Source organism: Oryzias latipes, chromosome 11 (assembly GCF_053564925.1).
Source record: "Oryzias latipes strain Hd-rR chromosome 11, Olatipes_Hd-rR_3.1".
Classification (NCBI taxonomy): Eukaryota; Metazoa; Chordata; class Actinopteri; order Beloniformes; family Adrianichthyidae; genus Oryzias; species Oryzias latipes.
The window spans coordinates 5836355-5848380 of NC_136247.1; the positions used below are offsets into that span (position 1 = coordinate 5836355).

General features: G+C 39.2%; 1 protein-coding gene across 2 annotated transcripts in view; it reads left to right on the forward strand.

Annotated features, from left to right (window-relative positions):
- Nucleotides 1-3384: 3384 nt before the first annotated feature.
- Nucleotides 3385-12026, forward strand: part of pag1 (phosphoprotein membrane anchor with glycosphingolipid microdomains 1) — a 51647-nt gene continuing 43005 nt past the window's right edge. Inside the window, exon 1 of one of the 2 annotated variants that reach the window (XM_023960178.2) lies at nucleotides 3385-3657. The gene's annotated coding sequence lies outside the window, so the exon portion shown is untranslated. The remainder of the gene's footprint in view (nucleotides 3658-12026) is intronic. The other variant, XM_078954584.1, reaches the window with a different exon arrangement.

The window sequence follows — 12026 nt, forward strand, 5'->3', positions numbered from 1 at the left end:
AAAAATAAAGCAATAAAATAAAACCAAACAATAGATTTAAAATTTAAAATTCAACGGGCTCTTCTTTTTGTTCTTTATAAACATAGGTCATTTTACAGTACAGAACACTACACTTTAACCTCCACAAATTACTGCCCACTTTTTAAAATTAATAACTGATTTTCACCTTGAATTTTTCTCTTTAGAAAATAAATACAGGCATTCTGAGATTGTTATCAAAACTGAAAGCTAATTTTGTCCTGTACTGTGCCACTGGGGGTGTCATGATAATAGTAGCCATTGTTGAAGCAGTTTCATTGGAGCAGTTGGTTTGGAGTAAAATTCCTGCAACAAGAAAATAATAATAAGAAAAGACTGATCACTTTTTATGTCCCCATGTTTATAAGTCTGAGGTTTTGTGAAATGAATCTTTTTATCGGTAAAAAAGTATTACTGAGAGTTAGTTTTGTTAATCAAAAAACCTCAAATATACTGCTTAATACCTTTAAAGGTGTACTTGTATTTTAAAAAATCAATTTTGGGGGCGGAAAATGCATCCTTATGTCTGTCAAAAGCAGGTTAGAATTTTTTTTTTGCTTTTGCCTTCAATATATCATCCTGATAAGTGAAAAACAGGGGAACCTTTTTAAGTATGATAAGTTCTCCTCAGTATTTTGGAGTGCTGTAAAAAAAAAAAAACCTCAAATACATTCAAAGGTGCTGCATGTTTGTCCGTCTTGTCTACAATGACATTTCAAACTGCATTATAGGGGCTGAGAGGAGAACTGACGATGGCACTTTTTGTAATCATGGCTGTGCTATAGCGCAGAATCAAGTTAGAGGACGAGTGAAGGGGAGGGTCTCTGTCAAGAACAAAGTCAATAAAGGAGCAGTTGATCTCCAAATGGACAGTCAGACAGACATATATCATAATCAAATAGACTAAAAATAGGGACAGACAAGTGCTTTACTCAACAAAACTGTCTAACGTCATACGTGAAAAGAGATTTGATGTTATACTGTTTTTAGATAGGAAATGTGTTGGCACCTGACAAGGTTTACTCACTCAAAGTGTGTATTGTCAAATGCATGGAGGGAGTTTGGATTTGCTGCTGTTTGCTTCACACATTTTTTAGATTAGATCAGATCACCTGCAAAAATAAAAGCAGAGCATAAAAATAATTCAAGGCAGACATTCTTTCTGTAGGATTTTCCTAAATGAGACCCTGCTGTGTGGCGATCTCAGTTTCATCCAAGTCAATGATGAACCTTAATCTAGAATTTGTACTTCATTTGACTTCTGCTCACCACAGCTGGGTGTTTTTAAATTCAGTTCCAGGGCGTGTTGTGAGCTAATTTAGTGTTCTCACATCAACACACCCTGACTTACACAATTTCTCCTCACCCCAACACGCCTCAAGTCTCTTTCCTAAGCGTCTGACGGTGCGACCCGGCCTGTAACAGTTGGACGACAGTGGCTCTAAATTTAGACGTGGGGCTATTGAAAGGGAGAAGCATTTCCTTTACAAACAGTGTGCAACACACAAACACACACACACACACACCACACACACACAATTCTTGTAGGAAGTGTACTCAGCAATGAGGGGGAGCTCAGAAACAATAAATGCTCAAGGGGATGTTTGACCTGAAGGAAAAACAAGGTTGTCATCTTGCTGTTGAATTTCAGTCTGAGTTTGTGTTTGAGCCAGTTATACGTTAAAGGGTGGATTTTACGGGAAGGCTGAAAATGTTTTACTTTCAAAACTATTAGTCGGAATGAGTTAATTTAATGCAATTGGCTGCAGAAAGGTTTCAACCTGAGTGTTTTATTTTATTGTAAAATGAGCAAATTGAAGCACATTTACAGCTCCTCACACCTTTGACAAATTCAGCTGTAGGGGGCTGTCAGCTATTCAGTGTTAATTATGGAGAGTTACTTGAGAAAATGGAGTAGAAAATGTGGTGTGACTGAAAACCCACAGGGTTTCATGTAGAAAAAGCAGCAAATTCACTTTGGAGAAGATGTGTTCCTTCTGGAGACCGTTGCTCTGATTGCCAGGCAATTGGACTGCAGTGGTGCTGCTTTTATTATGTTTCCCAATCAATGTTGAGCCCGGGGAATTCACATGCCTCACCGGAGGAATTACTGTCAGAAAATAACAGTATCGCTTGGAAAATTGAGAGAAATGAATCTCAAACAAAAAATCAGCTCACAAGTTATTGTTGTTGTTTTTTTCCCTTCTAATTTAGCAATTATCAAAGCAAAAACACTCAAAAGCAAATTTCACTGAGCTTTCCAGACAGAAAAAACAAAAATTATTTTCTGTAGTGCTGCTCGGGGTGATTTGATTTTGTTCCTGCTCATACAAATTGGAATTGAAGGATGGTTGTTATTTTTTATATGTAAGAAGTTTGCGTGCTGCTTTGCCAAAGAAAAACACTCAAAACTCAGTTTAGTTGAAAGAGAACTAACAGTGTGATGTTGCGGATGAAGACCAAACTGATTCAAAAGGTGGTAAAAAACAAAACAAAAAAAACAACAACCTCAGAACAGAAAAAGCTACATTGGATTTTTTGTTTTGTTTTGTTCTAATATTAAAAAGACGAAAAATATTTGCCAATTACGGTGCAGGAATATCAAACACAAACACGATCCTAATTGAATGCTTCATTTCCACAACAACAACGACTGTGTCTGCTCAAAACAAGCAAAAGCTTAAATAAAAGTTTTCTTAAAAACTACCAGTATTCAGCATTTTAATATTTTTAATATCATTAACCCAGTGGTCATAAGGTGACAAAACTGGACACAAACAGCAAAATGCAAAAGATTAGACTCCTGGTCTGCGTGTTATCTCATATATTTGGCGTTTTCTTTTTAAATGTGGTGGTTGTCTGTATCACCATGCTAAATCACCCTTTTGTAGTCATATTGCTGCACCTAAAGTCCCCATAAATGAGCTAAAATTAAGCAGCTTTCATATTTAACATAAAAAGTGATGTTTTAACTAAAAATATATATCTTTTAAATTTTTGAGATAAACACACAAACTTTGGGTCTAAAACGCTCTGATGCAAAATAAATGGGGATAATTTGTATATTTATCTTTATTTGTAATAATGTAAAAGAAAGAGATCTTGGCTTGCTTATTATTGAACAAATATTACTGTATTTACTGAACATTATTTATGTCACTGTTGAATAAAAAAACATACAATTCTTTTAAATAGCTGTACTACAGAAAACTTTCTATATGTTGCATGTGAAATAATTATCTAAAGAAAGATTAAAAATACTTATTTTTAATTGTGTATAGTTTTCTCACATTTGCATTTTTTTATTATTAAAGAACAAATAATTCAACGGAAGTTATTATTTGACGACTTTACTACATTTCCCATGATGCGCTGCGTGTCATTAGTCCGGGCACGCCTCCTCGCACCGGCGTCCGCCCGCCCGGGCTGCAGTCAGTGTTGGCGGCGCAGCCACGGAGCGGAGCTGCGGGAGCTGAAGTCCTCCGCGGCTGTCGTGTTCTGGCCGAACCGCATCACAGCCGACGCTCTTTCAGTGTAGCGGAGGGAGGGAAAAAAACGTCCAACGCTCCTGAAGCAGACGGAACCCACCAGAAACTAGCAGGCGAATGCTGGTTTGTTTGGGACCACCGCAGATCTCTGGTAAGCGTACCTCTCATAATGTCGCTGCGTGTGTGTATAGAAGTGCGGGTTTTGGGGCAGGGGCAATGCGGGGGAAACTTCACGGGCGGAGTAGGCGCGCGCGTGACTCCCTGCCGCAGCCTTTGTAGTGGCTGTGTATTGTCACAGACTTGTTGCCCTGTTTGAACTAGGACTTGCTGATTCTTGGGGAGATTGATGACTGCTGCTTTTTAGTTTGCATTTCTGCATGAACCGCTTCTTAAAAATATTACTGAAGGAGAACGTGCGTTTAAGTTCAAGTCCTGTCACCTGGTGTTTTTATATTTGCACACGATATCAGTCAGTTCTGTACATTTATTATTGCTTACATTCATTTTTAATATCATCATTTCTATACAAGTATGTGGGAAAATTGCAGATTTTATTTTCAATCTCAAATACTGTCTCTAGGAAGCTCATATTCAAATCTACTTCCTTTTTTTCTAAGTTTTTTCAGCTTTGGACTTCTACAAAAATATGGCAAGGAAATGATGACAATAAATGTCCTCAAATGAAAATCAAACTCTCCTTACTAAATAATTAGTTTTGTTGGTGAACTAGGAACAGCAAGAGAAAAATAAAATAAAGGAAACCATAAGTCCAATATATGCACTAGTATATTATCTAAATCTGTTTTGGGTTAATGGTTAACTAGTTACACTCAGCCGTAGATACTAGTTAAGCGGCAAGTGGTCACATGTCCATGTCTATTGTAGATCTCATTAGTTAAATGTGCTCAACGATTTTGCATTAACTGGTTAAATGTGAAATTCAGACAGGCGGATATTTCTGTGGTGAGCGAATGACTATATTATAATGGCTGATAATGTGGTAGAAAACGCAGAGCTGAAAATCCCTGCCTAAACACTTTGACTCAGTCTAATTCCATTTAAAAAAAGGTTATTTGTATTCTAAATAATCCATTTTTGTTTGGTTATGAATAAGCATTTTCTCTCAACTATTTTTTCCAAGTAGGTAACATTTATAATGAATATGATTAAGTTCAAAATATATAATCAAAATATACGGTAATCAAGTTCAAAACTGACCGTAAAACAGTTTTTGGATGACTGACTTTTGAATTCTCAGGGTTAGGATCAGTTTCATTGATTCCATTTTTAAAGCCATCGCAACTAATAGATAAATTAGTTGTGCCGGTTTTTGTGATTACCAGTTACTCGGTGACACACAGAAAAAGCTAATAGTTAACTAGTTACAGACACATGTCCACCAGTATAGTGTTATTGGGTTAGGAGGATGAGCAGATCGTCTCATTGGTCAATGAGAGATTGGTTGATCTAAGTGTGGGCGAAAGGTTTAGTTAAGTTGAATGCTTGCACAATAAATCAAAAATGTATCAACACTGCGATATTAGCTTGTGCGATACAGTATTGCAAAAGATGGCATAAACTGTGATAAATGGTTACCATAAATGTTTGCATGCATGTATAGACAGAGAAACTTGTCTGTATTCATTTTGGTCAGTTCTACCAGAAAGGCTTTTTTTGTATCGCAAGTCATATTGTCATCCAAGTATTGATCAGTTTTTGTACTGTTACATTAAAAACAACCATTTCCCATGTTACACTGATGAGGTTTGGGAGGTTTTAGACCCCCCTGGACCCCCCCCCCCCCATATAAAACTCACCCCTTTTGTTGAGCCTGACCTATTTGGTCTTTCACACTTTAACACCGGAGCATGAGCTGCGATGTTTACGAGGGATGTAGCGACTCCCTATCCCCAAAATTCGGTTCAAATCTCTAGTTTTTGGTCGGTTGTTTTGGTTCGATATGGGATTTGTGTATTAAAAAGAAACAACAAGAAATGTGGACATTTGGGAAAATACTTTTTTGTATGCTAATAATTAAGGAAGAAAAACCTTTCAGCTGCCTTACAATCAGCTTTGTGTAATGTGATAAAACAATGAACTTCTCAATCCTTAAATGTAACACAATCGTTTGACATTTCGACAAAAACATACTGGTCATTTGAAAGCGAACACATCTGCTTTGCTGATGAGTTTGAATGACAGATTCATTACTCAATGATGGCAATAGTTTACCTGCCGCATGATCTTTGGGATCATATTACAAGTGTTCCTAAAAAAAAATTGTGTTTGTGAAACACAGGGTGTGCATTTGTGAAACATTATTGTGAATTTGTGAAACATTTATTGTGATTTTGTGAAACAGCGTGCACATTTGCAAGAAACGCTTACTGTGCTTGTGTGTTTTTGAAACACGTGTGCATTTCCAAATTTGTATTGCATGTTTGTGAATCGGAGTGTGTGCATTTCTAAATTACGAGACTGTTCTGGCCTCATAGTAGTCGGTCTGTAGCGATTCACTTTCCTCACGATTGGGTTTAGTGGTGTAACATATGGTTCGGTTCTTAAACCAGAATTGTGCCATCCTTAGTGTTTACATTTCTTCGCCTATACGCAAATAATGTAGTTCCGGCAGATTCTGAGACTGACTAGTAGTTATTTATTTTATTTATTCATTCTTTTAACAGGAATTAGCCCTAAGGCAATTTTTCATGTGTAGTCCCCGGACAGGCGGTAAAATTGTCAACCTCAAAACCCCAAAGCATCAATTAAATACATTAATAGAAGTTATACATGTACAATAATCAATCATTTAAAATACATGAAATCATGCACCCAGTGAAAAACATAAAAACAAATATGAAAGACACAAAGGAGACAGATCGGACAAGGAGGGGCAGGTTATTAATATAGTTCAATGTATACATGTTGCATATGGAACACTTTACAGTTGTTAGATGCCTAGGCAATCAATGCGAATCAGTAACTTCATGTTGATGGCGTAAACAGTCGGAGAGCATGTGTAATGTAGGTGTCCCCGGCGACATCTCCAGTGTTAAACCCTCAGGTTTGTTATCAGTGTAGACCAGGGGTCCCCATATCCAGCCCTCGAGGACCGGTGTCCTCCATGTTTTCCAACCAACCTGCCATTGAAAGTCCTTATCGGCTAAACACACCTGATCAAGGTGATCAGCAGCAAATAAGGCTGGGTTTCTGGAAAAACAGCAGGATGCCGGCCCTCGAGGCATGGATTTTGGGGACCCCGGGTGTAGACAGAGGATCACATTCGCTGCTTGTGCACCCAGAGAGGGAAGTTTCTACTCTCATAAAAAATGTGCTTTTCACCTGCCAAAAAAAACAAAAAAAAAAAGAAAAAAGCTCACTCAACACATACACACATGGTCAGACACATTCAGATGTCACTAAGAGAGAGAGCCCCCTTCTCCCTTTGTGCGCGGACGCGTTCACTCGTTGGCAGACACCCCACAGCAGTCTGGCTGTCACACAAGTTGACATTCACTTCAGCAAACACAATTTGCACTCTGTTCCAGCTTCCTTTTGCATTCGCTGCTGCACTTCCTCGTGCTGAACATTAACTCTGCCTCTTCTCTGAACATTAACGCTGCCTCCTCCCGCAGGCATCAGTTTTTAATGAAAAACAGAGTCAGTGAATTACGGTCTCTGTCACCAGAAGCTGGTAGCAGTTTAGGTATTACCTCCAACACGCACACATTAGCTAATCCGTGGTCGAAAATTAGACAGCAGAAAGAATAAATCTCCTTTCAGACTGCATCCATCCTGGAAGGCAAATGATGTGAGAGCACTGGTTTTTCAAATTACAGTACATCTTCTAAAGAAAGGGCTTGAGTTTTTTGTTGATACACGTGAAAGGGTGAGAGTGCGATGCACGGACGAACCGCAGCGACTTTGTTCGCAACTCAGTCTGTGGGGGAAAAAGGCAAATGCTTTGCGATGGTTTTACCCACGCAGTGTTCTGCTAACGCCAGAATTTGAATGGAGCAGAGGCCGACATGTGCATCTGTTGTACAGGAAGAAAGGAGGGATGAGGGAAAAACATGTAGCATGTTGTTAAACCTATGTATAAAAAATGTATATCTTTTTGGGAGATATTAGCATGAATTTTTTTATAGGTTTAAAGAACAGATGAGCTGTTCTCTGGGTTCAAAAAATGCAACTTTCTTAGTTTTGTTCAATGTCTGGAGACATTTTTTGCTTTCTTTGTTTTTTTTTTTTTTTGTCAAATACGACTTTGTTGGCAGTAATTTGTGTGACAAAGGCCATTTGTTTTGCATTCCGAAGGGGTGAGAATGAACAGCTGCCTGCAGAGCTTCACTCATTAAAACTGCACAGAATGCATCCAGAGAGCCCACTTACGCTGCAGCGTTGGACCAGAAGGTCTTTGTAAGGATATAGGAGCCTTGCCAGCATCATCACAGGTTATCTAGGTGTCATAGCACACATTGCACACATGTAAAAAGCACAAAAAACCCAGGATGGCGTGTTTGTCTGTGCATGGACTCTCCTGAGATCTACACACAAGGGATGGGCGATATATCGATGCCAGTATCAGTATCCGACGATTTTTGCATGATTTGAGTTTATTGTTATTGATCCAATATTTAAAAATCTACCGATATTCTTGTGACTGTTTTTAGAAACACTTTGTTTTTTAAATTTATACTTGATTCTAAAAGATTGGGAAAGTTATGGTTACAGTCGTAGTCAGTAATTGACTGTTTTCAGGTAAATTTTATTTTTATTAGGGATACATGATGTTCTTAATAGATCCCTGGCAATGGTGAGCTTATGGCTTACAGTTATGTCCAATATTCAATAAGTGGTCTGAATGCTTTCAGATATATTTATATGAAAGTCTTAAAGTGATACTTGTTTCTATGAGGTGCTTTGCAGTATGTTAAAAATGTCAAGTACTGTGTGATTGTCCAGTAAAAAAAAAGTAAACTAAGCTAAAATCTACAGACTCCTAACATCACATCCATCCATCCATCCATCCATCCATCCATCCATCCATCCATCCATCCATCCATCCATCCATCCATCCATCCATCCATCCATCCATCTTCTAAACCCATTTAACCCCTTTCGGGGATATGAGGTTGCTGGAGCCTATCCCAACTACAATAGGTAAAGGGTAGGGGTACCTCACAACAGCCTCAATTGCTAAAGCCAAAGCACAGCCCCCTTAAGAAACCTTTTCCCCCACTTTTTCACCACTTTCTTGTTCATGTTTTTACAGCTGCTTTTCAGTCCTGGATCCAAACCACATATTTGACCGTGCAGCACACCAGCAGTAATTTAAAGTCAAACCAGCTAAAGCAGTATGTGTTTCCTTTAAATCTTCAGTAACAGGAGCTTCAGGAGGCATACACACCCACAGAAAATGGGACAAACACTGCTAAAACTGTAAATAACTGGATCAGACTGGCCTGTATTGCCTCCTTCCTGCAAATAACTTAATAACTTAAATAACTTTATTCCCAAAACGCAAGCAATAGCAACAATGAAAAAATTATGTTTACCCTGTGAATCTCTCTGGACCTTAAATATCTGTTTAATTCAATTCAATTCAATTCAATTCAATTTTATTTAAATAGCCCAAATTCACAACAACAGTCGTCTCGATGGGCTTCGTATAAGTAATTGAAAAAGTTAAACATAAAATCAAAAGGATCATGAATACATAGAATTCAATAAGAAAATACTAAATTGAACTAACAAAACAGACTAAACTAAACTGGACATCCCTGCCCTTAGACCCCTCTTCACGGTAAGGAAAAACTCCTATAAAAAAACACAGATTCCGAAAAAAATGAAGAAACCTCAGGGGTGCCCACATGAAGGAGGGATCCTCCCCCAGGACGGACAGGCGATTGCCAGAACTCATAGAGAAGAATTAACTTATCTAACTCTACAACTACATATTTAAAGTCCAGCAGACGAGCTTCATCCAGATGGAGTTGGGGGGACAGTCAGGGGCGCGAGTCGAGCCGGAGACAGGATCCACAGCCAGGTGTAGAAGCAGGAGCAGAGACGAGGTACGGCCAGGTACAGAGCAAATAAATGTTTTCTAAAAACATTTATTTGCTCTGTACTTAAAAAAATGATATCAGAATCTTCTATATGTTTCCTGCAGCATAAAACCAATAGAATTCTTTTAAACTTTGTATTATGCAAATTGTTAGTCGAAAGTGTTCGTAGACGGTTTCTTTACTCTAGGAGGCCACAAATGGTAAATGGCATTTACTTACATAGCGCTTTTCTACCTACTACGCCCAAAGCACTTTACAGTCACAGATCCATTCACTCAGTCACACACACATTCACACACTAGTGGGGGCTCCGCTGCCGAACACTGGCGCCAACCTACCACTAGAGGCAAGGTGGGGTTTGGTTTCTTGCTCAAGGACAGTTCGACTCATGGGCGTGCAAGGCTGGAATCGACCCTGCAATCTTAAGACCTGTTCACACCGGGACGAACTTCGCCCGCGATTATGCCGACGTTTAACGCCTCGTGACTAAACAAAGGGCACCAATGTGAGTGTGCACACCGAGGAGAAAAAACGCCACGCGTCAAAGCGTCACTTTTTAAAAAACGCCTCGGGTTCGTTTTTTTTGGTTTGACGCGTCGCGTCGAAATCTATTCGACCAATGAGAATGCCGCTTTTGCACATGTGTCTGGAGCTTCTGAAGTTACAGTAAAACACAACTTGGGGGCGCTCAAACACAAAACTTCCTTGCTGAGCACACATACCAGCGAAGAAGATAGACGCCGAGTTGCATCTACACAGCCGCGAAGAAATAATGACGGACATTCTAAAATATCCCCGAACCAAGCACCAGTTGGAGCAACTGGTGCTTGAAATATTCATGTTTTCTTTGTATGATTCTGACAAGCGCGTAAATACTTGCTCTCTTCTTCTGAGGGAAAAGCGACTTTAAGAAGCGTAAAGTTGCGCAGCGCCACCTTGTGTACAGGAGTATTTCTGTTTTACATTAAGCGCCATCTAATGTCAGGGAATGAAATTGCATGTTCGCTCGGCTCATCGTCAGCGAAAATCGCCTGGGTGTGAACACAAAAAACGTGGCGAAAAACGCTGGCGAATAACGCCTGGCGAATATTCGTCCCGGTGTGTAAGGGCCTTTACGATCATGGGTCGACCGTCCTACTGCTGCACCACGGCCGCCCAACAATGTTCTTCACACAGTCCTCATTTAAATCTGCAGAACACGTCTTTGTGTTTTCTGCTTGTGAAGATTAGAAAGCTCAGCGTGAGAGACAAACGGATTCAATCAGACAGCAGTGAAGCGGCAGAGCCGGAGAAAACCTATTAGCGGCGGTTACGACAGACGAGGAGAATAAAATGTTAAAAGCCAGTTTTTATGAGAGAAGATTAGACTGGTGCGTTCTGCTCAAGTCAGGTCATTACTGACACTCCTCTGGGCAACACGATTGACTCGTGTAAAATAGATTTCTCATTTGTGTCTCGCAGTGGAAAGGCCACTTGATCTGCTTTTGTGCGAAATCTTGTTTGCTGGCGTCATCAGAGCACCTCCAGTGTCTCTTCTTTGGAGGAGAGGAAACTTCAAAAGAACCTCAGCAGGTTCTGAGTTCCGAGATGTCTTACAGAACTCTTAACTGATTGATGAGTATTTCTTTTGCTTTCATTTCCATATCCAATGATTTGGTCACTCAGCAGCTATTTAAAGCAGAACTACGAGAGTTGCTGAGCTAAACTATTCCAGACACTCGATGATGGGTCACATTAAAGAACCATATACTTTTCCTCTTCCTCAAAATAGGAAAAGCAGAATCTTTTAAACAAATGTTTGTTAGAATTTCATTTGGAGCAGCTATTGAAAGTAGAGTGTACACATAGGCTTTGTCGAAAAGGAAACCCGTTAAAAAAATTTCCTTGTTGCTGTGTGATGTAGTCGGCGTGTCACGCGCTGAAGTCAAACTCGTTCCTCCAGATGTTGGAATTCTGTCTGATCATGCCTGGAGATGAGCACGACAGTCATATCTTGCGTTAAAAAATGTACACAAACAGGTGTGTTGATCAAAATACCCAAATGTAAATAATTGCATGTTCTGGTTTGGGTCTTTGTAGATTGAAGCAGCCCACCTGACTACAGTTTTTCACTTGTCCACACAAAATAATAGCCTGGACGCTGCTTCACGTGAATACAAGAGTAAAGATATACCTTTAACATCCAATGCCCGTAAAGCATACATGCAGATCCTTATAGATATACCAACAAACATTTAATTTATACTGAATGATTATTAAAAGTAACAAAACTAATAGTTCAGACAGAATAATTCTGTGTTTATTTTTTTAGATTTATATAATTGGGCAAAATAAGATTTATGTGGGAGAAGCTAGTGTTCAGGAATTACGGTGAGTAGAAAAAAAACAACGTACAGGATGATAAACAGTCTGGTTTGTTATTGTGGTTCAAAAATGTCTGGGGCACAGCGAT